At 33.6% G+C, this 27869-nt stretch overlaps 1 protein-coding gene across 1 annotated transcript in view; it reads right to left on the bottom strand.

Moving 5' to 3' along the window:
- Window positions 1–18748, bottom strand: part of LOC123549917 (inositol 1,4,5-trisphosphate receptor type 3-like) — a 277938-nt gene extending 259190 nt beyond the window's left edge. Inside the window, exon 1 of the mRNA XM_053546447.1 lies at window positions 18666–18748. The gene's annotated coding sequence lies outside the window, so the exon portion shown is untranslated. The remainder of the gene's footprint in view (window positions 1–18665) is intronic.
- Window positions 18749–27869: the final 9121 nt, after the last annotated feature.

Genomic DNA, 27869 nt, shown 5'->3' on the forward strand with positions numbered 1-27869 from the left:
TCTCCGCACGATATTATCAAACAGTAAGCGTATTTTAGCTTTTTTATTGAATATTGAACTATTAAAGAACCTCTTGTCATGTAGGAATATTACATGATAATGATATGGAGTATCCTTTGTACTTCGATCAATGTATTATGACTTTGTAACCTATATTATTGTAATATCACTTCCAGAACACCATTAATTTACCTTATTACTTAGAACCTCTATGAATACAAAGCCACTATAATTCCTATCGAAAACCGTTGCTAAAATAAATGCCCACAGGCTATATATCAAGTCATAAGATTCATGTCTTAGATAATGGCTAAACATTAGAGCAAACACTTAAGATTTATTTATGTCTTTATTATATCACTTCGGGAAATATGTAAACCGACCGATATACTAAAAAAACTTTGACATTATTTCCACACGATAGTACAGAATTATCTTACAGTACAGACTCTGTGCTATAATACTACCTGGTCCTTTGGTATCATGAAGTATATTTAAAAAATGATGATAGAATTCCACTTAAAGCCGAGTTTAGAGGGTTTGATGTACATTGCACATTTAACTATCTCTCATGGAAAGGCTAAATCTAACTAAGTCTATATTACACATTCTATGTTTTCATTTTGCCTTATAGATTCCAGAGTTTCTTTAAATAAATATAATTTATTTTTGTTTCTCTTGCCGCATCAGTCAAACATATTACTACCGTTTTATGGCAACAACGCATACTTTGTTCGAAAATATGACAGTAAGCGTTCGCAAACGGAAACATGAGTAAAAGAAATAGACAACGAGTTTAATTTCGTTAGCATGGCAAATAAAGGCACATGAAATACTTTGAAAAATCATATAATAGTATGTCTTTCATTTAACTTTAATTGAGTACAGTGTTCGCGTGTTCTCTAAAATAGGCATTGTTATATACATGGTATAAAAGATCATAGAATAACACATTTTGACTACCTGTTGGGAGAAATGTTTCATATTAAGACTAAATGGTATAGTTTAGTTTATTGTCTTTTGGGATCATGAAATCGATTTAATACCTCTGTATGATCAAGTTAAACAAGCATTTTATTGTACAAATAAACTGAGGCATTTAAGGCTTACAAACAACAATTTTACAAACGTTATGTTTCCTAATTCTCTTTCTGATTGACAAGAAGAAAAAACCACAGGCATCATGTCCAGCATTGATAACTTTCATTTAATAGTACATGTACGTATATTTCAAGAGGAATATGCTATATGTATACTTAAATATAACATTTTTGGTGGCGTTCTATGCTTTCAAAAGATCATCTTTAACTATTTGTTTTAATAACTATCACGACGTGTTATTTGGTGGCTGTAATTAGTCTTCAAGCACTTGCATTTTGGTTTTGGTCCTTTGGGATCATTGAGCATATTCAAAATATTAGTAAACATTCAGAGAAGTCGGTGTAGGGGACTGATGAATGTAGCACATAAGACATTACATTTACATTTACATTAGAAACATTAGCCTTGACGTACATTGGAAATTATAAAAAGATCATATCCAGACAATAAATTGACGACATTTATCTTTACTTCATAAATAACTTCTATTTATTGATTTATTTTAACACATACCAAGGGAGTGTATACACGTTATTTACACGTGTATTTCAATAATGTCTGTCTTAAAATAGATGAAATACGAAAATGCTCATTTTTAGCATTCATTTTTAACTGCAGTCTACGATTTTCATACCATGGTATTTACACTATCACTAAAAGTAAAACATTTGCATCTAAGAGACGACTGTAAACTGTTCATTGCTGATCAAAAAAAGTCCTACATGTGGAAAACCTAACAGCCATAGTTTTTGGCAAAAATGTGAATTGAAAAAAATGAAAATAAATTAAACAACACACGGGATTTCTTGCACTATTTCATTAGCCTTCGGTCTAGCTTATATTACTGTATGAATTCAGGATAGAAATTACAAATATGTTTTCTATGAATGAAAAAATAAAACAGAATCAGATAACGTTTTTTACTCCTGTTATGTTTCATCATTGATTACTCTGAACATTTTCCCAATTAGCAATAGGTTTAAAGCAGTCATTAGACGGAAAGCATACAATGAAGCTACCACTTCATAACATTTGATGTCTTTCTGTAGATTGCAAAAGTAATAATTTTGCCGATTTTCGAAATAAATAGGCTTCTCGTAATAGTATCAAACTCAATTGTAAGCAAAACTCGGAAAAGAAATCTCAGTACTGAATAGATGAATGCATAAAGTTACGCACTGCGTTTTAAATGAATTTGTTATTATATGTTTTTTTCAACGTTTGTTATGATGTTATTAGAAACTAGCCAATGCAATTATGCGTTGAAACAAATAGTCTTTTTAATTTCTCTGCAACCACCTTAAAGTACTTTTGAAGGCAGAAAATGTTTTGATAAGTAAATTTACTTGTAGCATTTTGTTGACAAAAAATACCAACATATTACATGTTTTCACATGATTAACTGAAAACAATCTGAATGATGCAAATGGACTACATTAAGGAATTGAATTGCTAAACTTGCTGGAAAACGATATTGTATCCTTCGATTTATTTGTCATATAAATTCGTCAATTTTAAAAAAGCATGGACAAAGATGCTCATGGAACAGTCATATTTCAAAAGCGTAATCTGCATCAAGCCAAGCCCTTCAGCAATATATATAATGGATGTGTACAAAACAACAAGAAAATGTCAAACAAAAGGACAATGGAGACAAACAAACACATAGAGAAACACAATGCGATATAGGCGTTAGACTGATTCATAACTGACTCTCCCACTATAATTAAAATGAAGAAAAACTGCAAAACGTAATAACACCTGTGAGACATTCCATGCACCATTTGTAAACACAAGTTTTGGTCTTGTAAAATCAATGATTTTTGCGAAAATAAACAATATTGAGTTAGGTCTGTTAAAACACGGGGAAAGAATGATGCTACTAATGGATTTAATCAAACAACTGATAAACATGATAGAGCTTTCAGCTTCAAATAAGTCTCAAATTGTCTCAACGCATTTATATACACAAACATTAAGTCCTATTTTATCCACATTGTTATTGCAACAGTTTCTTATTGTGCAAAATAGTATTCACGTATTTCAGTGATAGGAGAATAGTCGTCTTACTTACATAAACGAAAGCAATAACGTGGTAGTATCTAGATATGGAAAAACATCGTTTGTTTTGATTGCAGACCTTTGGTAGTCATAAGCACAAACATCATAAGTGCAAAATAAGAGGGCCAAGATGGCCCTAGGTCGCTCACCTGAGAAACACACCATAATACACCATAACAGTGTAAACATGTTTGACCAAGTGATTTCATAGAAAAAAATATTCTGACCAATTATCATTAAAATTGGAGCAAAAACAAGTATTTTCTGTGATTTGACCTAGTGACCTAGTTTTTCACCCCAGATGACCCATATTATTCTGACCAAATTTCATGAAGATCAATTGAAAAATACAGCCTCTATCGCATACACAAGGTTTTTCTTTGATTTTGACCTAGTGACCTAGTTTTTGAACCCAGATGACCCATATTCGAATTTGACCTAGATTTTATCAAGAGTATCATTCTGACAAAATTTCATGAAGATCAGTTGAAAAATACAGCCTCTATCACATACACCAGGTTTTCCTTTGATTTAACCTAGTGACCTACTTTTTGACTACAGATGACCCATATTCAAATTCTACCTAGATTTCATCAAGGCAATCATTCTGTCTTACTTTCATGAAGATCAATTGAAAAAAAAAACAGCCTCTATCGCATACACAAGGTTTTCCTTTGATTTCACCTAGTGACCTACTTTTTGACCCCAGATAACCAATAATCAAATTCAACCTAGATTTTATTACGGCAATTATTCTGACCAAATTTCATAAAGATCAATTGAAAAATACACCCTCTATCGCATACACAAGGTTTTTCTTTGATTTGACCTAGTGACCTAATTTTTGACCCAAGATGACCTATATTCAAACTTGACCTAGATTTCATCAAGGCAATCATTCTGACCAAAATTCATGAAGATGAATTGAAAAATACAGCCTCTATCGCATACACAAGGTTTTTCTTTGATTTGACCTAATGACCTACTGTTTAACTCCAGATGACCCATATTCGAACTTGACCTAGATTTTATCAAGGCAATCATTCTGACCAAAATTCATGAAGATTAATTGAAAAATACAGCCTCTATCGCATACACAAGGTTTTTCTTTGATTTGACCTAGTGACCTAGTTTTTGACCCCAGATAACCCATTTTCAAACTCGGCCTAGATTTTATCAAGGTTATCATTCTGACCAAAATTCATGAAGATCAATTGAAAAATACAGCCTCTATCGCATACACAAGGTTTTTCTTTGATTTGACCTAGTGACCTAGTTTTTGACCCCAGATAACCCATTTTCGAACTCGGCCTAGATTTCATCAAGGTAATCATTCTAACCAAATTTCATGAAGATCAGTTGAAAAATACAGCCTCTATCGCATACACAAGCTAAATATTGACGGACAGACAGACGACAGACAGACAGACAGACGGCGGACATTGAGTGATCAGAAAAACTCACCTGAGCAAAATATATTCCCACTCGTGGTTACTGCGATAACAGTTTAAATGAACAAATAAACAATCTGGAAGCGACGTCAACGCCGACAATCGGATGGATGCAATAAATTTATCTGTTCTTCAAATAGTTTAGCTTAAACTTAATTTCTGTGATCTAGCTTTTTTCTCGTAAACATGAGCTTGACCAGGTAATATTGCATTTCAATACAAAAAATTGTTATCATATAATTTGAAAATATTTACTTGAAAGGTACAACTAGATTGACAGAAAACCATACAAAAGAGTCAGAAATAGTTACAATGCCGCCATAGCGACCTCAAAGAATAAATACTATCAGTCTAAAATGAGTGAGGCAGAAGGTGATGTAAAGAAACTGTACGGGGTAACTTCCTGTCTGCTCGGTCGCACGAGGGACAACCAATTACCACCACACACCAATCATGTTACTCTTGCCAATGACTTTTTTGCGGTCCTTTGCTAATAAAATTGCTAAACTGAGAAATAACTTATATAATGTAACCCCTGGAACATCAAATATCTAGTCTCAAATGCCAGTGAACCGACAATGACTGAGTTTAAATCGCTCAAAGAAAATGAAGTCATTAAACTAATCAAAGAATCAAAGTCAACAACATGTGAAGTTGATGTTTTTCCTACACAAACTGATAGAAAATATTCCAGTTGTTTTTGAAATAAATTATCAATAGGTCATTATAATCTGGTGTATTTCCAAGTGAGTAGAGAAGTGATAAGACCATTGTTGAAGAAGAACTCCCTTTAGAACTTCAGAACTATAGACCTGTGTCAAACTTGGCATTTCTATCAAAAGTACTTCAGAAATCAGCCCTGAAACAAATAACTAAGCATATTGAAGTAAATTACCTACTTCCAGCATATCATAGTGCATATCAAAATGTCATGGTGTAGAAACAGCAATGGATCAAATGTATAGCTATTTATTAGACACTATTGACAAGAATCTTGTAACAATCGTGGTTATAATAGATCTCCGCGCCGAGTTTTATACCGTCGATATTCCAATAGTACGTCAAATGAATTCTTCATGATGCCTTTAGGATTAAAGACACTCCATTAAACGGGGTAAAACACTATATCCTATATAACGGAAAGGACCATGCAAATGGTTGTTGATAATGCATTTTCAAACAGGGAACCATTGAAATTTGGTGTGCCTTAGGGCTCCTGTGCAGGTCCTGTCATTTTACCTTGTATATCGCTGCTCTCAACAAAGTTGTTCGGAAATACTCAAATGAATCGTATGGATATACAGACGACCATAAAATAGCATTAAGAATTAAAGCTGGAAATGTGCAGAATGAGACAAGCGTTCTTCAACAACTAAATAAATGTCTTAATGATGTTATCTTGTGGCTGACAAAATTCAAGTTTAAACTGAAACTGAGATCATCATATATGGAACTAAGCATCAATTAGCAAAAGTGAACATCTCAAGTGTGAATGTTGGTGGATGTACAGTGAAGTGTGTTGATCATGTAAGAGATCTATGTGTATATATGGACTGTTCTATTAATGTCGATATGCATATAAGAAAGAAATGTCAAACTGCGCATGTCCAGCTAAGAAATCTGAAAGACATTCGTAAATATTTGTCACAAAGGTCCATTGAGATCATGGTGCATGGACTTATTCATTCTCATCTTGACTTTTGCAATGGCCTTTTCACCGATATCCCTGCCTATCAGATCAACAGATTTCAGAGAGTTACAAAAAAAAAAAAACAGCCAGAACTGTTACCAATGCTCGTGATGGTCATCCTACAACAGAAATTCTACAATCTCATCATTGGCTGCCTGTAAGGGCTAGAATTATGTTAAAAATTTTGTATGTATTTCGTGCTGTGCAAGGAAAAGCTCCATCTTATTTGGGTGTTTTGTTAAAGCGTGTTTAAGGAAAATACAGACTAAGTCCTTCAAATGACATTTAGTTTACTATCCCAAAAACAACAACGAGACTCCGTTGCTGTTGTTGGACCAAAATGGTGGAACAATCTTCCCAGTGACCTTAGACATACTTCACCTTCTGCCTCACTGATTAGAATGTTTTATGGTTGAACTGCTTAAATTTGTTTTGTTTTGTTATAGAATGGAATTTGTAAATAACCTATGACTGTGTGAAGCGCAATAGAATTTTTTTGAAATAGTTTTTGTGCTATACAAATGGATCTGTTTTTGTGTAATCGGTCTATATAACCGGTAATTGTGACGTAAATTTTGAATAAAAGTTATCAAAACATGACTATTAAACGTTCGTTATAATGATAGTGTCCCGTGTAAAATATCGGGTTTGCTGGTACATCAAAACAATTTATACAGCCAATATCGTGTGAGGTTCTGTTCCGTATGTATGATTTTGTTAATAAGATATATTTTGGAAAATCCCAATTACGAATTTAGACGATAAGATAGTAACTGCAATTATCCAAACATATAACACACAAGCTAACAAAAAGCAGAGTTACTGAACGAGGCAAACATAATATTTTCTGATGTCAGCGTCCAGAGGCTATATGTCATAATATTAGCTAATGACCAGATCAAACATCTACTTTGAAGAAACAACGGAAAAGTCTTTACACCTGAAAAAATACTTAGCTGTTGCTTCTTTTAATTACATTACTCTTTCATTATCTCACTTTGACGAAATATGTAAACTCGATGATATTCTTGCTGAAAAGTGTGGATAATTTCCCATTATTCCTACAGGTAATTACGATAAAGACTCGCCTCATTTGTATCCGTCTTGTTTTGTTAGTACTTTTATATGTAAGTAACAGTAAATGAACAAATTAAAAAACATAATTAATTGGTATAAAGTAATTTTATCTTTTAGTTAAGTCTAAAGAAATAATACAGTTAAAACCTTTCCCATCTGCGACTGTATCACTGAAATCCGTAGGCAAGCATTTTAAAACGTCATCAGCTTGATTTCGTGTGTCTCATTAAATCGCATCTACAATGGTCATACGCTTTGTTGATGGTTCTCTCTCGCGATTTCTATTCGCACGAAATGGCTTCAAAAATGTTTTGTACATAATTATGTCTACAAAAAGTCTAAACCCCTATCGTGCAAAACGTACTCGAAGCATTACAGAAACAGTTTATTAATGAATCTTTGTACTTCATTAATATTTAAACACAATGACAATCTTGTATAATTTAATTATTTATGTTTTTACGAGATTGCTACTTACATAATCTTTTGCCAAAACATTAACAATACTATCACATTGCCAAAAAGCTACTTGACTTTGACCAGAAAGGGTTTTATTTAATAACTTTCAACAAATTTTAAAAATGTTAGATTGCAAAAAAAAAAAGTTACCTGTATGATTGAAAATAGTGAAAAAAGAGATTTTACCAATGTTATGGTTTATTCATTCATTTTCCTACACCGAGACTGGCTAAAAAATCATGGCGTTGAAAGTTATGATGAAATTACCTTTAAAAGATTAGATGTCTTAAGCAACAACATGTTTTACAAGGAAAATGTAATTGCAATTATGACGAACCTAACGGATGCATATTAAATTGTCATAGTAAAAGGTACGGAGAGCGACATGGCAATATTTAACTGTTTTTCGCATAGTTTGCCAATTTAAAGAAGCACAATAGGAGAATGATATATTTCAGTTTGTATTATCAAAATACTTACAGTGATTATGTAAGTGTTTATTACTGTGCCCAAAATAGTGTCGTTTTATATGTTGGTAATGACGTTTACCAAGATTTATTAAAGGAAATTTCAAAGACAAAACAAGAGAACATGTCCATGTAAGAAACGTTAACCAAACGAACGCCTTGATAAGCACATTCTTTTAAAGTGCTGATGCATACGAAAATTATAAATCTTCTTACAAACGCTAAAAATGACTAGAATTATACAAATGAAAATTACTGTGTCTTTCCGATTTAATAGATGTGGTTGAATAAACAGTAGACCAAACAGTAATATGAACGATGGCAAAATTTAATTAAAATCTCAAACTGATCCGCAGCAGACACTTCAACTCGGCCAGTCTTGTTTAAACAGTACTATGTGCTGAAACAGGTATGGTCACGACTAATCTTTTAAGGTAACAGGACAGAATGATGACACCAAGCGGCGAAAGATGAAAGATATGACAGAACTTTCAACAGGATATTAACTCAAATCGCCAACGTATATTCGGTTATCAATAACTGCACGCAGTACTACTACAAATAGGACAACATGTAGCACATTGGGCGCTTTAATATGGGCGCTTTAATAAAATTTTAAAAAACGGATCCTTCAAACATTACCCTTAAGAAAACATTGATTTAGTAGGTGACAGGTGATACATTTATGGTATTCCGTCCATAACGTTACTCTTGCATTGTTTTGCTTAATTTCACGTCATTTCTATATTATCAAATATCATTATTTTAGTTACCATGTCAACTCCGTGACCTTACTTTGTCTATTATTGGAAATAAAATCTGTCAAAAGATCCGTTTGGAAGCATAGAATGTAACAAAGCAAAATAATAGCAGACTTGTTTGATTGAGTCTGTTCATGAGAGGTAATGGAAAGTGGAACACCTGTCAGGTCCCCTAGCACCGGCTTAAGCGGAATTCTATTACATAGATACGGAATGGACTCCATGACCCCAAAGGACCAGAAAGTATAACAACACTGAATCAGAGTACGTGGAGACTGTTTTCGGCCGCCACAGGGTTGTTTCCTTCTTTGGTCGCGATAAGGAGATGTCATCCAGCTGACATGCAGCATGTCGGCTGTTATGCCAACATTGTCGCTGGTTCCGAATGGGCACTTTGTCTTCATTCATATTTATTTGGACAGGAAGGTTGTATTTGATCTAAAATGTGTCGTTGTGACTCAAAACTTAGCAAAAAACAAATGATTTATCTATGGCTTGGTGATGAACACACAGTAAAATTATCTCTACAAAAATGACTGATCTAATACAAGTTATACCGATGGGAAAATACTTTTGAGAAAACCCCTGAGATAGCTCGTTCTTATCTGTAAGGTTTCCCCTTAGTAAGCAGGATCGGGATTCATTTAATTGATAGGTAAAACAACAATGGCGTACCTTTAATCTGCCTTGTCTCATTCCTATGACGTAATAATATGTTTGATTACATTAAAACTGTCAGATTCATCTCTTTCTTGCTTCATTTCTTATATATTCTCTTACTAAGCACTCTTGTAAATGTATGAAGAACTGTCGATTACTTTCTAATTATACGATGCGTTTCACTGATCCTGCTTGTCTGCAACCAGCAAAACACGTTTTACATCATAATCATTTTACCAGAAACCTTCTAACCTGTTGCAAAGTATTTTAACACCAGTTCACTTTGAAATGAATTTCCTCCATTAGCTCGTAATTATTCTTCACAACGTTATGATTTATAACATTAGGCAGGGTTGAGATAAATAAGCTGACTGATACTGCATTTAAAAATCACTAGGCCTTAATCCAGAAATCCTCGAATTTCCCAAGCAACTTTCTTTAAAAGTGTTTTTTTTCCACTACCCTTTTTTTATAACATAGTGCTTGTAATAGATTTGAATAACTATATGCTTGATAAAAGGTGGAATAGCAAAAGCAAGAAACACACAGAATTGATTAACTTTCACATCAAGTTCAATTGGCCATTATGCTAAATCACTGAAAAGTAATCACACCAAAGGATTTCAATACTTTAATGGACCTCAAACGGTGTGAAGCACCATCGGGAGTCTTTGCGGAAGACTTATACTTGCATGTGCACAAGCCGATTCTTGACTACCGTTTTTGAGATTGATTAAATAGTTACATTAAAACGTGAGAAAGAAAAAGAAATCTACATTGTAATTGCTTTGTTTTTTGTTTGTTTGTTTTGGGTTTAACGCCGTTTTTCAACAGTATTTCAGTCATGTAACGACGGGCAGTTAACCTAACCAGTGTTCCTGGAGGCTGTACCAGTACAAACCTGTTCTCCGCAAGTAACTACCAACTTCCCCACATGAATCAGATGTGGAGGACTAATGATTTCAGACACAATGTCGTTTATAAAATAGTCACGGAGAACATACGCCCAGCCCGAGGATCGGACTCACAACCCCGAGATCCGTAGACCAACGCTCTACCTACTGAGCTAACCGCGCGGGCACATTGTTATTGCAGTGAGTGCTCTAAATCAATTTCTACAAAGATTTGCCCGTATAACGACAATGTTGCATATTAGCATTATATTATTATTATTTAATGGATAAGGCACCTGCCCCGCAATTGGGAGGTCGAGGCGGGACTTGCCAGCTAGTTAAAAATGGTTACCGATTGCCTGCATGCCTGCCTGCCTGGTGTCTGACATTAAAACAAAATCGTGAAGTTATGCTGTTCAATGTATGTAGTTGTCTCATAAGCCACGGCTTGCCCTTTCTGTAGGGCTGACACTATAATAAACAAACATACTTTTTATTTAATCGTTCATATCAAAAGTACGTTTCTAGGCAAATTAATGCCGAACGCATTTTTCTCCGCATGTTATAATAAAAAGTAAATGTGTTTACGCTTGATTTCCGTTGAAAATGGAATTGATTAACACACATCTTTCCACGTAGGAAAAGTATTATATACAGCAGTGTTTCAATAATATTGCATTTTGATCTAGAGTATCCTTTGACTATTGTGATCGCGGAATATTCTTTGTACTTCAGTCAAATTAAATGTATTTTGACTTTGTGTCAAGTGTTATTGTGTTATCACCATTTATTGGCCTTATTACTTAGAATCTTTTTGAATACAAAGTCACTAAAACATCCATCAAAAGTCTTTGCTTAAATAAATGCCCGCAGGCTATACATTAAGACGTAAGATCCATGTAAACATAAGAGCAAATACTTAAGATTCACTTATTACATCACTTTGAGGTAATGTTAAAACCTGACGATACACTGGATATCTGAGACATTATTTCCTCACAAAATTACAATATTATCTTTTGAATGAGTACTCATACAGACCGTTGCATTTACTAGTATCTATCTCGTCGGTGTTATTGTACTCTCTGTTCCTTTGGTATCATAAAGTAAATTCAATTATTGAAAATATAATGTGAGAAGGTGTGAATTGCGCAATTTATTTCTCTCAAGAGCAGACTCATTCAAACTGAGTATGCTATTATATTGCTTGGTCGCATTCTATACTTCCAAAAGATGTTCTTCAAGATTTAACAGTTTCTTTAACTAAAAGCCATAGTCTTGTCAGTCGAACACAATACTACCATTTTCTGGCATGAACGCCTACTTTGTTCGTATAACTGACAGTCAGCGTAAGAAAACGGAAATCATGAGTAAAAGTAAATAAACATGCGAGTTTTATTTCGTTAGGCTGGTGAAAGATATACATTGAAATACGCATTTATTTGAAAAATCAAATGGTAGTATGTATTTCATGTCTCATTAATTAAATACAGTGTTCGCATGTTCTTTAAGGTTTAGCAGTATATCACAAAACAACAGATTTTTTTAGTAAATGAACAGCATCTTGACACACAACTTATCTGTCTAATACATGTTTTACTGTTCTTTCCCACAGAGTTGGATACTTAAAATAGTCTAAGTGAGTTGTCCCCCTTTAAATACGAATGCCATTTGTAAAGAAATAAGTGTAAACAATTGTCAAAAACGATGTTTTACCTAGTTATGTAAAGTTTGAACACTCGCACGATGTTGCAAATGCATCAAAACGAAGACATGTAACAGCTTTTAAAAAATGGTGAGTTTTTAAAGGCGCTGAACTGTCCAGAAGTGTGGCCCCTTCATGCAGTCCCTTTCCGGAATTTAATACATATATCAGTAAACTGACAATGGTTTTGTAGAATAATATAGATGTTTTATACGCTGTTTAATTTTCATGTAAAACAATGCTTTCTTTCTATGATTTGATGACGTTCAAACTTTTTTCTCCGATACATGGACCTATACCTTAACAAAGAAATAATAATGCACATTGTTTATAAGGTCATAGAAAAAACACATTTTCACTTCCTGTCTGGCTACATTTTTTCAGATTAAAACTAAATGACGTAAATCTATTGTAGAAATAAACTGAAGCATTTCTAGGTTTATAATGCAACAGTTTTAGAAAACGATAGTATGTTATCCTCTAAACACATATGCTGATTGACATACTACTTTGATATAAACATCAGACATCATAGCCAGCATTGACAACGTTCATTCAATAGTATTAACGTGTTACATTTGTGTACATTAATATATGTTTACTTAAAGATAACATTTTTGGGTTTACGTTCTTTGCTTCCAAAAGATCCTCTCGTTTATTTTAATAACTATCACAACGTGTTATGTGATGGCTGTGAAAAGTCCTCCAGTACTTGCATTTACTTTTTGCACGAGCATATTTCAAGTAGTTGTATATATTCGCTAAAGTCGATGCTTTGGGACTGAGGGCTATTGCACAGACCGCTAAATATCTACATTTACATTGATTTACACTAATCTAGAGATATCATGGTATTTACACTATCACTAAAAGTAAAAACATTTTGCGTCTAAGAGAAGAATGTAAACTGTCAATCTGCTGATAAAAAAACAACACAAGTTTCGTATGTGGATATTCTTAAGTTCATATTATATATCAAAATTGTGAATTGAAATATGGGCAGTAATTGAATTTTATACATCAACACACGGGTTTTCTTTCACTATTTCATTATTGTCTGCTTCCATTACTGTATTATTGTGGGATACCATTCTGTGAATGAGAAAATAAAAAAAGAATCAGATAACATTTTTGCAATGTTTTTTTTTTTTCACTTCCATTATATTTCATTATGAATTATTCTAAACATTTTCCCAGTAAGCAATATGTTCAATAGCAGTCTAGAGAAGAAAAACATACAATGAAGCTACCATTTCGTAACATTTGGCGTCTCTCTGCAGACTGCAAAAGTAAAAACTTTACTGATGAACGAAACACACAAGCTTCTCGTGTATATCTAACGGAAATAGTATCAAACTCAGTTGTAAGAGAAATTACAGTAAAGATAAATGCATGAAGGTATGCCCTGCGTTTGAAATGAATTCGAATTTAGTCATTAAATTTGCCGCTAGGAATATGGTTTTGAATAAAAAATAATAATTTCCGTTTTGCTAGTGGAATTCTAATTATTTTTTTACATAACATTCGCTGCATATGTTTAAGAGTTATTTCTTCCCACGTTTGTGATGATGTCTTTTAGAAACATATCAATGCAACAATGAGTAAAACAAATAGTTTATTTAATTTCTTTGCAACTACCTAAACTGTACTTTTGAGTTCAGAAAATGTTTTGATAAGTAAATGTACTTGTAGCATTTTTGTGGACAGAACTTATCAACCTCTTACATGTTTTCTCAACTTGATTTAACCGAAACACAATTTAAATGATGCAAATGGACTACATTAAGGAATTATTAAATTGCAAAAGACTCATATACATTGTGGAGAAAGATACCGTATTTCATTTGGTCGTTTGCATATAAATATACAAATTCGTCAATATAAAAAAAGGACAACGATCATAAAGGAACAGTCAAGAGCAACAAAGCCCAACAGCAATATATGTATGGATATGCGCGAAACAACAAGAAAAGGTAAAACAAAAAGACAATGGGAACAAACAAACACATTGAGAAACACAATGAGACACAGTCTTGCAAGGCTATAAAAAATAATTAAAGCGCTAGACTGATTTATAGCAGACTCTTCCAATAAAATAAAAATGATGAAAAAATGACAAACTGTGAAACATTCCATGCACAATTTGTTAACACAACATGAGGTCTTGTAAAAACAATGCTCTTTGCGAAAGTAAACATTATTGAGTTAGATCTGTTAAAACACAGGGAAAGGATGATGCTTTTAATCGATTTAATCAATTAAATGGTAAAGAGAGCTTTCAGTATCAAAATAGCATCGTTGTCTCAACGCATTTACATGCACAGATCATTCACTTTATTTTGTGTATTGCGACAATTTCTTATTGTAAAATGCATTTCAGTGATAGCAGAATAGTTGTCTTCCTTACAAATACGAAAACAATGACGCATCTAAATATAGGAAAGCATCGTTTGTTCTGAATGCAAACCATCGTCAGTCATAAAGACTTAATCCAAAATTGTTCACTGTCATGTGATCTACTTTGAATTGTTACTTTTTTCGTTATTTCATATTCTTTAGAATAAAACACTCTGACTGACATTAGGGTTTATCCGGTGTAATGAAGTATTTCGACCCCCATAGAATAACGATCCCCCGGTCATTATTCTATAGAAAATGTGACTCCTTTCCTGTAAAATATTGACTCCCTTATAAAAAACTGACTCCCTTTGAAAACTCTATAGAATAACGACCCCCGGTCATTATTCTATAGAAAAACTGACCCCTCCAAGTAAAATACTGACTCCCTAAAGATGACTCCCTTCGAATCTCATAGAATAACGACCCCGGTTATTATTCTGTAGAAAAAGTGACTCCTTCCATGTAAAATACTCACTGCCGAAATTACTACATTCGAACTCTCATACAATATCGATTTCCGGACATTATTCTATTTAAAAAAGTTACTCTTTCCGTGTAAAACACCGGCTCCTAAAAAGACTTTCGACGATAATATCTATTAAAAAGTGATCCCCACCAAACCTAACGGACAATTTTACTAGATCTACAACTCTAATACCCTCCATTGCAAATAGTTAACATTTTGACTGTACTACTACTACTTGTGCCGCTACTTCTATTGCTATTACTACATGTACTTCTTCTTCTTCTTCTACTACTACTACTACTACTTTACTACCACTACTACAATGCTACTACTGATACTACTATACCTGCTTCCACTAATACAGTCTGTACATCTACCTCTTCTTCTCCTGCTGCTGTTGTTGCTGTCACTTATTCCTCTGCTGCTGCCATACCACTGCCAACTACTACTACTACTACTACTACACTACTACTACTACTTCTATTGTTGCCGCTACCGTACTTAACTGCCATGCTAAGTATTGCAACTTCTATTAATACTAAGTTCTATGCTAGCAGTTTCTTGTGCAGTTTCTTCTGAAGAATTACTTCATACGAAGTTTGCAGGATTATTGACACTGGTGTGTTTTGTGAACGTATTGTGAATTGTTATTTTCCTGAAAAAAATGTATACACAATACAGCGTCTAGAAATAGAATCCCTTTTTCCCGTTGCGGAATGCTCTGATTTCTGTGTCAAGTGATGGTATCTGGGGCTAATGGTCAAACGGACGGACGGACGGACGGACAAGCAAATCTATATCCCCCCCCCTCCCCCGAGTGGGGGCATAAAATGCAGCAATTTAGGCCTTAGATACAGGAGTTATCACTAAATTTGACCAATGACCGGGGTCGTTTTTTTATGGGAGTCAACATTCTTCGTGAGGTTCAGTTTATTTTCACGTGGGGGATCATAGTACTATGATCTGGAGTCATAATAATTGACCGGGGTCACTTTTTCAATAGAATAATGACCGGGGGGTCATTATCTATGGGGTCGAAATACTTCATTACACCGGCACAACCAATGGTAGCAGCAGCGAATATCGGAGCAAGCTGTGTTATATAAATTGTAGAGTTGTTTACGATTCCTCTTAATATTATCTATTATGATAACATTGAGCAGCAATCGCCTTTGATATTCATTTGTATTTCGCCTGCATTCATAGTTTTATGAAATGATAAGCTGGAAGCCATGCACTTCCTGTTTAAGCTAGTTTTCGTTGTAACGTTATAACGTCTCGCTGAGGCAAGCTGGCATGACAGTAAACCGTCAGATTCTTGAAACCTAAGTTACGAAAAATACGGAAACGCGTAAAAAACATTTATTCTGTTAACAGCTATTTATTTGCTGATAATTTGTTGGCTTTTATTCGAAATAAAAAGCACTTTATTTACATCATAATGTTCTTGTTAAACAATATAACTACGTCAGCGCTTATTCCCTTCACGTTCTTAAGCTTTTAACAACATGGTTTATAGCGTAAGTATATTTAGAGAAACATAAAATATATCATCACTTTAGCTATGACATAACAAGAAGATTCCTGTTCAAAATATGAACGCATAATTATATTAAATACTTTCTTGTATTATTCTCAATTAAGTATGTTAATAACTCAATCTGTAAACAAAACAACAGCTTTGAACAGAAACCATCTACCTACAAACGCAGATATTTTCATTTTGTTCAGACCAGTCTCTCAGTATTTTTTTCTACTGCCTCAGCAATTTTGCTCGAGAAAACAGGCAGTTGGTACTGTTGTAGAGAGGTTGACTATTTTTTGTTTCCTAATTTTAGGAAATTGATATCTTCAGACACTTGTAATTGACACTTGTTACTTGGCATCAGGAGAAAAAGTCAAGTTTATATGAGTACAACAATGTAACTGACCTCAAAGGCCGAGTGGTAAAGTTCACTGAAACTGAATCACTTGGCTCTAACCGCTGTGAGCTTGAAACCTCGTTCTACCATGAGAAGAGGCCCATCTGGCATACGAAACGATGGCGGTTCTACCCAGGCGCATGATTGTACATGAAATAATGCACCAAGGGGCCCATGGGGTCTTCTTGAGAAAAGCTAGATGTTCACAAAACGTCATGTTAATATAACGTTATCTCCAAACACAAAAATTGAAAATCCAGTCAATTACACGGGATGTGAACTGGTGCCACATATACAATGTTTTATAGAGGCTTTTTCCCTAATAAAGAATAGCAATTATTTCCACATGTTTATAAACTATTAAATTGAAATAAGTGCCGACTAAATCTAAAGGAGAAGGAATAACAAATTTGCTGACAGTAGTATGGGCTTAATAGAAGATAGTTAACTGTCTAATTCCTTTGATGTTAAATTGTTAAATTAATTCATTTTATCTATTAACGTAACGGATTTGATAGTTTTTGATCGAACGATGATCGTTTATTTATTAGAGTGAATGTCACTTGATTTGTTTACGTATTTTAACTTACTGGCGGACATTATTGGATCAAAATGACTTTGTATTTTCATACTATAATTTCAGTATATTTTTTGTACAAACATAATAAAGTACGTGAAGATACATGTATTACTGGTGATTTTGTTGCTATTGTTTAGATACTTTATTTGGAAGAAATTATAAAACAGAAAGAAATTATTGCCGTAACCTGTCATAAAGTTATGAAATATTATAAGTGAACAGAAAAATCTGGTTTATTTTAATGTAAAATAAAAAGATATTATTATTATTCACAAATACTGTGTAAGATGATATTTATTATCTTGCTCAAAGTAATGTGAAATATGTCCTCGAAGTTAATCGAATACCCAGCTAAATTTGTATACGAAGTAATTATTAATTCGTCTCATAGTCACTGGACGGAATTTCGTCAAGTGACTCGGGAACAAAAGAAACCAATACAGGTGTATATTCCGCTAACCGGATTTTATCTCAAGTCACTCCGAGAATTTCCTTCAAGTCGGAATCAGATATCGAAATTCCTTGACGGAAAGTGGTTGACTCGAAGAAATTTCTAGTCGTAGCCCAAGTTCTCGTTTTGGCTATCCTTCGAGGATCGAGTAGAATTGTTTTTCCGCGTGAGCTGATCTGAATTTGGTTAATTGATACGTGATATATAAGACTGAAAGGATATTCTAAAGAATAGTTACTGTGGCAATGTGACGTGTTTTGTTTCTTAAGTTGTACCAGACATTTATTATTTATAATTTGTATGATAAAAGCTGTTAGTACGATTTCACGAGAGGAACTGCCAAATTAAATCACACTCTGGTTCATGTATGTGATGACTGGAAGGAAATACAGAAATGAGATATGATATAATAGCATAATAATGGAGGAGTACAGCGTGTCATTTTCTGTTCATTTTCAGTTAACAGTCTCCTCTTACAACCTAAATATCTCTTGGGGTAAATATGAAAGTAAATAACTTACTTGTTTATCTCTGTCACATAATGACGGTACCTTCTGTATCGTGTTGGGCTTTTCTTTGCGCTGGGCATTCTTTTTCTTCTCATTAGCTTCTGAAAGAACGAGGAGTGCGTAGGTTAACGGTTGAATTGTTATATTGACTAATGGTACTTGTACATGGATAAACATGTTAAGAGAATTTTGTTTTTGTCACATTATGATTGCAGTTTTTAATTTTATATGTGTTTGTTGATGTATTAGTATAACGATTTCCTATACATTATGCATCCGCGCAGTCTGGTCAGGAGCCATGCTGTTCGCTTTCAAAGCCTATTGCTATTAGAGAAAACGTTAGCGAACAGCATGGATCCTGACAAGACTGCGCGGATGCGCAGGCTGGTCTGGATCCATGCTGGTCGCAAATACACCGTGTTGGTTTTCTGATGGTGCGGCTCATTTATTATTATTTCTGGCTTTTGGAATTTGTTAAGACTACGGTATTACAGAAAGACTGGCAAAGCGCTGAATTCTACTCTTAATTTGTTTTGATTTAGCTATATACAGTACTATTACAAGAGTTAGAATAATTGACAACTGTTTCAGTTGATTCTTTTATGATGTTCTTTGGTTCGATTCCAAGATAACTAAATGAAGAATGTCATATTTTTGTAAAATCATCTAGCAATTCCCGAGAACCATAGATGAAGGGAGGAAACTGTAATTTACGAATTTCTCTTGTATATAAGAGAGTTCATGTTCTTGTTTTATAATTTGTCCAAATTGGTTCATGGTAGTACTACAACACCGATAATCAGTGTTTTTTCGGGACCAAATTGAGTTGCTAGAACAATCATGTCTCCCATTGTTGGCAGACCTGATAGAAAGACCATCTTTTGTCGCATAGGAGATATTAACTTCGCATTGACAACCTATTAAACTTCTATAACGTTAAGTCTTAGTTCCTATTCAAACACAGAAAATAATTCAGGGAAAGGAAAGTTATCTTCTGTATGATGATTTATGTTTCGTCAACGTTTTCTACATTGTCTATATTTTTACCTTATCTATCTTTTTCGTTGCATATCTATCAAACACACTTTTTTAAGGGACGTGACTTGACTTCTTGCGTATTTGTCATTGTTTTTTTACGAAGAATTTTTATGTCTCCTATGTATTCTTGATATTCAGATAAATTTGTATATAAACAGCTTTTTCAAATACCTTTTCACTCGACTAAGTACGATTTGTAACACAGACAATCGTATACACATAGTTTGAAGTAATTTATATCCGCGGGGGACTAATTCTAGTGGATTTTGTTGTTGGGGAAGGCAAAATGTATTTGTTGCAAACGAAGAAAAAGAATTTACGTTCATTTTCACCAAGAAACGGTCATTTTGGATTAAGAAAATACACGAAATTTCATTCTTACGAAATTAAATAATTGCACAGTCTATGTAACGAAACAAGAGAGCCTTGCTGACCTTATATCGCATGCCAGAGTCTTACAGCTTAACCGTGTATAACAAGAAATATTTCTGCCAAATATTTTGGCCTTCATATTCAAAGATGATGATTTTCATTTTTTATGCAAAATGATACCTATCACTGGCAGTCGCTATTATGCTTTGCAATTCAAGTTGACTTTTAACATTTTCAGACGAGGTTCATCGAAGGAACATGTCTACGGAATTATTTCAAAAGCAGACCAGTGGTTAAGGAGGAGATGGCAATCAAGGTACTTTTTAGAAAATTTTGCTTTGGCCTCCATATTCTTTTGTTAATCGAAATAGTATGCATAAAATATACTCAAGGATCATCCACGCCAAGGTTCACTAAAGTCCTACAAAATAAATTGTCTTTATATAATTAGATGAAAAAATGTTTGCGGACAGACAGAATTGACGGCGAATGATCACAACAGGTCAGTTAGAGTAATTTATGCTTTGGTGAGCTTAGAAAGATAGATAAATTATATTACATGTATTCACTTCTGAATTCACTAACTCAAATATTTTCAGATTTTCTAAATATTTGGCATGCAACTGGAAACCTGCATTTTTAATGTATGTTCTATGTAGTTTAACACGTAAAATACAGTGCAATGTTTATAAAGAAACGTCAGAACTTGTCCCATACTTTATCAAATAATTGAACAAGATTTGACTTCAAAGAATATTAACTTCAGGTATCTAGAAAACAGACTGTAAAGTCTTTTTGAACATGCCTTAAATTGAAGATTAAATGGGACTCGCTATTCAAGACCATTCACTCGAATATTAAAGGATCAAAAGCCTACCAATGCAGCTGACATCAAACGAAGTAATTATATTTTACGCCTGAAGACTTGAAAGAACTGATATCACGATTGCAATTGTCACAGCTAGAATGTTTATAAGGTTTAATTTTCTGCGACTGCTGTAACTGCAGTATGTATGGCAATAAATATTGTGACATATTACGATATGACAGAAAAAAAAATACGATTGCCGTTTTGCTTACACTTTTTGTATATTTGTAAAGAAAGGGAAAACTTTTCACTTCCACATCTTCTAACTGTCCCACAGTTGCAAACGTTAGAAGTTACAAGTATCTATAAGACTAAAATCGCCAACAATTGGAACTTAAAACTTTGAAAAGTTACGGTGCGTCACACTTCCTATTGACAAAGTCCGACAAAATGACGATGTGTATTTACAGCAAATGATAACCTCGGAAAAATCTCACCTTTGATGTCAGTTTGAAAAACGGGACATGTCAATTATAAACATCAGTTTATCTACACAGTTTGCAAAGTGTGACATAATGCACTCATTTCAATGAGTGTTTATTTTCAAATGTCACCATTTACCACACATTGTAGTATGATGCACTTTTGTTGAAAAACTAGACTCGACATTAATACATCGTATCAAAGTGCCAATCTACTGCATCCAAAGTAATAATTCAGCCAGACAGATTGTTGGTTCTGTCAATTCAGTCTGATGGGTCGAATGCAAACAAGAGCACAGACACAATCATAACTCTACTGCTGCCATCAACAGTCCATATTAAAGAATCAAATGAGCTTTTATTCTGCAGAATAGCTTTTCCCCAGAGTAATCTTTCAGACTCATTTACTGTATCACTATCCGCGAGATATATAGAACAAATAGCAGTAAATATATATCTTTCAAGATGACTTGCTCGACATAAATCCCACTAATCGCCGTTAAACAAAAATGAGATCATTACATATGGTTATTTAGTAACTTTATAGGTTACTGGTATACGAAATAATTGCTTATCTTAGTTCTACGTATACCAGTATGTGTGCTTTATAAGATTTTATGTCAGTCGTACATTGTTTAACTGGTGACAGGGGAGAATTTTAGACGCTAAATCACCAAACTTCCGTAAACCAGCAGTATGTAATTCTCACATTAAAAAATTACCACCAGCGAGGTTTGAAGTACACATCGGATACAGGCAAGTGATTTGACATCAGAGACATGAACCACTTGGCTTTGGGGGACAAAAATAGACCAAAAGACGTTATTCATTACGATTTTTTTTGACATGCAAGTATAATTTTACTGACCTAAACCGCGTACACAAGATTGTGTTTTAACTGAAGACTTATAAAATACAAATTATACACTACCTTTTACTTTTCCTGTTTTTTTGTTTTTTTTTCTTATTTTCCTTATTTTTACACTCAACGAGTAAGATCATTGAAAACTAGTATAAAGGCCAATTTATTTTGGAAATTCATTATTTATTTTGTGATTTATCATGTTACAAGATTCTATTTAACTAAACTGATTATTTCTATTTAGCATATGGGTAAAAATACTGACATATGTCATAAAAAGTGTGCCTATACAGTGTATCATTGTCATTATTTTCTTAAAGATGATGAATCATAATATTATTCTCCTTTTAGGATATGAGTTTGCCCAACTAATCGTTTTCCGTTATAACATTATATCTGATGTACTTGATTATGATAGCGTATGCTGCCAACCCTTATTGTCGCCCTTGGTAACATTATCTTCCTCGTGTTCAAAAGATCCGCTGAAAATAATGAAAATGTCTAAAACATCGAATCTGTGGAAGGCTAAAATATTTTGCTTATCCAAATATATTTTCGAAAAAAAAGTTAAAGGTACATCTTTCCAACTTACTTATTGGCTACCTTTAGAAGGATGCAAATAATTAGTGTTCAGATTAGTAAAATCGGGTAGAAACTGCAAGATGTGTTTTTTTGGAATGTTATCTTTGTTATTTGTTGTTTTTTTTTTGTTTTTATTGAATGAATCTATTGGGTGTAGTATATATCTTTCAAATAAAACTTACATTTAAACGCACTGTCAACTATTACTGTTAAAATGATAAACTTGTATCTGTCTAATATGATACCTTAATGAGCTTTGTAGACAAACACAACAAGCCATAAAACGACGGCTCTAGTACATCCTTGCGCTATAACTTGTGTTGTACGCGTTAGGCAGTCAACCAGAGGCAGTATTGATATTGATTAGATCAGAAAAACTTGGTCATGGAATTCTCAAAGGATTCTAAACTGCGCTAGTTCTGCTATCACAAATTTGTTAAAGGGCATGTTCAATCACATGAATGTGTAATGTAACAAATAACGCGTCTAATTAATATTGCACAGAGTGCATCAGGTCTGATTTTACTTCCACAGCGACTGAAATATGCAAAAGTGATAATAGTTAATGAATAGAGATAAACGTTTATAGCACAGTAATATTCTAAACGAGCATACAACACGACATCAAATGCAATAGATGAACGACGTTTCAAGACACAAATACGTGGTCAGCTATTCCATGCATCTGCAGTAGCATTTAGCTCTACTAGCAGCATAACAAAGTTTAAAGTTACCAGGTTTGCATCTAAGCCATATAACCAATAAGCTAGCAGAGAAGACCTAAGTAAATTACACCTTATTTTAGCACTATCAGCGGTATAGCAAATTGTACAGTTACATTTATACCATGTTTGCATCTAACACAAATAACATCGCCTTCTTGCACTACCAGCTCAAGGGTGAAGAATGTGCATCTATGTATAGGCCAACAGGTGACCAGCGACTAGCCTTTGCAATTACTAGCTATTCAAACCAATGAGAAAATTCTTAAGAAACACAAAAGGCAACCAAGCTGTATATTAATTATATAATGTGTATATCAATACACTCGGCTTTATGGACCCATGATAATTATTGTTTTTTCTTTCTTGTTTTGTCTTTCTGGAATCATTGTCCATTCTAAGTTATTTTACAACAGCTTTTCATTTGAACGTGTGCTAGGGTGTGATAGGGTGTACCTCCCACAACAGCAATCTCAGTCAGTCTGAGTCTGCAATTTATTTCATTTGCCTGGTTGCGTTCTATGATCTCAACGGATCTTCTTATCGATTTGATTTATTGATTTTACTAAGTTGTACTCACTCTTCAGGGCCTCTAGTAATTTGTTTCTGTGCAATTTTCCTGAAATAATGCTCAAACAACTGTAAAAGTTGTAACTCACAAAATATATTGCAAATCACCACCTTCAAACATATATTAATCAGAACTTTAGTTTACATTAACACTTAATTTGCAACATTTTCAGTTGGCATACAAGGTAACGCTTGCAGAAATAATAAGTTTCGCGGCGCAGTTTCATTAAAACCATGTTCCTTGGTAAATATGTAAATATACCCGATCTTTATATGTACTGAACTCATTAATGATGGTCAGGAAAAATCCTAATACAGACAATGAAATGTCGCCCTGCTATACCCCTGAATACAACTTTCAGTATTAGAATATGTATGTAATGTTGTTGTTATAAATCAGTATCTAAACAAAGTTCGTTCAATAGATAAAGACAACCCGAGATAATTTTATGTTGTGACATTTTAATTGTACACTTCTTTAAATTATGTACGTGGCATATCTTTCATAACACTTAAAGGTCCATTACTAAGGGAAAGTGAGTTGGCAATTTTTTTCATAGCCAGTGCATAGACTTCTGCAAGACACTAAATAATGAAGATTGGCAGGTCAAAATTTACAGAAGGTCTTTGGAACTCAAAGAAATGTATGTGTATTATGTTGAAATTTCAATGAATCGACAGAATGACCCCCCAGGTCTTTTTAACTTTCTTCATACCTCATAGAAAAATAATTGTACATATACTGCGATTTATTTCGAATTTCTACATACCAACTTTCATTTTCCAATAAAATGAAATAGTTTCTGTGCTTTTTAAAAGAAATTAAAATGTTCACTTTCCTTAGTATTGGACCTTTAAAGAACATTTATGAATTTTCGATAAAAAGTTCTAGTTACATGACGAAATTGCAACAATTCGAGTATTGAAAGAACACCATTATTTGTATTTAGATATCAACCAAAATTTTAACAGGTCAGAAAAAGATACAAGTAAAATGTCTGAAATTTACTACCGAAATGTTTTGGTTAAAAGCAGGAAATCAAAACAACTTCTTTCAACCGTGATCATGTCTGTGAAAATTTGATATCTACACCTATTTGATCTTAAATGATTTATGCTCGTTGAACAAAATAAACAACAATCATATGTATTTGTGTTACTGTTTAAAAATGTGTAGATGCCGAAACATGAATGTAACAATATTTGTTAAATATCTAAGGACTTTCATAACTGTGCTATCAATAATATAAGTATTGCCAAAACCATACAGGGGCCATTAGAAGTTAGATAGGGTAAATAAAATATAGAGCAAGTGGATATGTCACCATACCTCTTTAACTACATAAGAACATTGTAAATATTAAGAGCGTATTTGACATATTTTCTGCATACAAAAATCACAATATTGAAGTATGTCACACCCGTTTCTGTCTGTTTTAACTTTGAATTGAATTGGAGCTGCATTTCAGTAAAAGTTTGATTTCAGGAAAGGTCATATTAGCTTGACGAAGTTTGTAAAAAGTGACGAATAGATATCTAAACATAAATAAAGAAACTTAAAAGCCATCTCTTTGGGTATGTGTCTCGGAACTAACAGTAAATCCCGTAGATTTAATAGCTGTTCAGGGGAAATAACAGCTTCATCGGCTCTCTCCCAATTTTGAACATGATAATTGACGGGTTCGCGTCTTCACACGTTACTGTGTTCTCGTGTAAGAAACGTTCAGTTGATTTGATGCTAAAACAAACGGACAGGTTACAGGGGCACAAGTTCCTACACTCTAGGTGTAATAACTTTTTAGATCTGCTCAAAATGATTAAAAGATCTTTAACGCTATAAAACTCAGATGAAGATATAATAATATTTAATTCTGCAGACGTATCAATTATCCATATAATTAGCTTCAAGGTGTTCCACTCTTTATGATGAAAGTCTGCTCTTGAGTAGTAGAGAAAATACCTTTTAGCATGTAATTATGCTTTCAAATTAGATACTTGAAAAAACTGCAAAATTCACACCGGTTTGCTTAACAAAAGCACAGATGATGTTAAGATATGAACCATGGAATGTGTGTGGCTTCCTTCTATATAGGTCATGATGTATTAAATATTATATCAGCTATACAAAGTAAATGTGTATCCTTTGTTACATTTTTATGCAAATTATCTTGCATGCTATAACAGGTACGTTGTAATAAAAACGACTTTAAGACTAGTCAAAGAAGTAAGATTTCAAAACTGAATTCAAAACAAAACAAACAGCTGCTGGAGTATGGAGACTCGTATTCAACCTCCAACCACGGAGGCCACTCTGTTCTATCAACCTCCAACCACGGAGGCCACTCTGTTATATCAACCTCCAATCACGGAGGCCACTCTGTTATATGAACCTCCTACCACGGAGGCTACTCTGTTCTGTAAACCAATTTGAATCAATCAGCAATTAGCAGCCATGTGTTGTCAACATTTCATGTCTTATGATATTTGTTTTACTCTCTGTCGCCTGCGTGCGTGCGTGCATGTGTGTGTGAGTGATGGTCGCTAGCATGTCCATCCATACACTGCTATGAGTTGTCGTGTGATGAGACTGCCTCTTGGGACTATGTGTTGTCAACATTTCACCTCTAATGATATTTGTTTTACTCTCTTGGGACCTGGCTTTTCCTGTTGGCTGTTTATTCTGATGTTTTTGTGATTAATAATGTTATGAAAGGTAAAAGCAAAATAAGTCTTAGTATTCTAGACAGTATTTACAGTCATCAAAAAGCATTCATCCAGGCTGTGCAATCCAAAGGCGTCAAAGACATTATCAATTTCAAGTCGTATTTATTTATGAATAATGGCTTAAACGTTTATTTAAAACGTTTTCATCTATTTTTAGAAATGTTTGTGTCCCTGAAACCGATTTGTGTAGTTTGTTGATATAAGCCTCCATCCAATATCGTTAATCTATCATCTCTTATTTATTTTAATGAAAGTATGCAGACAATTTCGTGCAAGGAAGTGTACTTTCAAAACAAATCTACTGTTTTCAAGAATGTTAAGTTATAATCCATTCTTAAAAAATCTTGTAAGATTATTCATTCTTCAGATTACTCGATTCTTTAGATTTTCATAGTGAAATATTCCATTTGAATTGGAAGTTGAATTTTCTAGAGAAAATAACGTTATAAAACTAATATAGAACATAAACGATTCTTCAGTATCTAAAACTGTTTGATTCAATTTGGTTTCCATTTTGGAACACCAAATAAATGGTTCATGTTTCGATTTCTGAAAGCATTTCTCCGATCTCTCAATAGGGTATATTCATTCAACAAACATATAAATCTTACAGTTAAAAAATAATATTTGTACAAATTGAAATGTTCAATCAACCTATGCTCTTGATCTAAGTATATTTTCTTAATCTTTAGGAATACTGATGTTTTCTTAAGAATACTTAGTTTTGTTTTGTTTTATTTTTGTTGGGTTTAGAGTCGCACCGACACAGTTTAGGTCATATGATGACTTTACTAGCTTTTAATGGTAGAGAAAGACAAAGATTCTCACTCAAGGCACTATTACAGACACGGGCGGGCACCTAGTGAAAACATTCGATCTTCTGTTAGCCAGCTGGATGTCTTCCTCACGTGAAGACTTATACACCTCATGAGAAGCCAGCGATATTAATCACATGGCTATGGATGCCCCTCTGAGTTTTTATGTCAGATTAGTTAACAGACATGAGTTGACAAAAATATTTTAAATCATACTGAATAAAAGTGCATCAAGTAGATA

This window comes from Mercenaria mercenaria, chromosome 6 (genome assembly GCF_021730395.1).
Source record: "Mercenaria mercenaria strain notata chromosome 6, MADL_Memer_1, whole genome shotgun sequence".
Lineage (NCBI taxonomy): Eukaryota > Metazoa > Mollusca > Bivalvia > Venerida > Veneridae > Mercenaria > Mercenaria mercenaria.